Below are 705 nucleotides of genomic sequence, written 5' to 3' on the forward strand. Positions count from 1 at the left end.
CGCCCCCCTCCAAACTCCCCAGCCGGCCCCACTCCCAAGTTTACGGCGCTTCCTCCGCCTCTTCCTCTCCTACCTGGTTGGGGGGGGAGGGGGGCGGTCAGTGGCGGACTCCGGTGCGGGACCCTCCGGGCCCGGGCGGGAGCGGACGAAGAATGGCAGCAGGAAGAGAAAGGGAGGGAGAGGAGCGGAGTCTCCCCCTCTTCGCTCGCTTCCCGGCGGGCTCCGCTCTTTGTCTCGGCGGCGACTGGGCTCTTCCCCCTCGCCTGCTCCGCTCGCTGCCTTCCTTCCTTCCTTGAGCCCAGCAGCTGGCCGCGACCTCCGGGAGGGGAGGGGCCCGCCGGCTTGGCCCCAGCTGGCTTGATGGCTCCCTTCCCCCTGCTCGCCGCCGCCTCGCCTTCCCCGGCTTGGCGTGCCCAAGGCCCCACCAGCGCGTCTGCCGCCGCGGCGCTCAGCCTCACTCGCCCGGCGGTGGCGGCGGCGGCGGCGGCAGCAGCTCCGGGCCCCTCCTCCTTCTTTCTCCTCCACACAGCCAGGCAGGCAGTTCCTCCCCCCCCCCCTCCTTCCCCGGCCTGCCCCTTCCTTTCCCGGTTCCCGAGAGGGTCTCCTCGCTGTGCCTCCCTCTCCTCGAGAGGAAAAACAACCGGGCCGGGAGAGAAAGGAAGAAAGCAAACGACACACACCAGATTTCTCTCTTTTTTTTTGGGG

The 705-nt window shown here is 69.8% G+C and overlaps 1 protein-coding gene across 1 annotated transcript in view; it reads right to left on the minus strand.

Annotated features, from left to right (window-relative positions):
- NCK2 (NCK adaptor protein 2) overlaps window positions 1-491 on the minus strand; it is an 88526-nt gene extending 88035 nt beyond the window's left edge. Inside the window, exon 1 of the mRNA XM_015428554.1 lies at window positions 74-491. The gene's annotated coding sequence lies outside the window, so the exon portion shown is untranslated. The remainder of the gene's footprint in view (window positions 1-73) is intronic.
- Window positions 492-705: the final 214 nt, after the last annotated feature.

This window comes from Gekko japonicus, unplaced genomic scaffold (assembly GCF_001447785.1).
Source record: "Gekko japonicus isolate JY-2015 unplaced genomic scaffold, Gekko_japonicus_V1.1 scaffold718, whole genome shotgun sequence".
Taxonomy (NCBI): Eukaryota; Metazoa; Chordata; class Lepidosauria; order Squamata; family Gekkonidae; genus Gekko; species Gekko japonicus.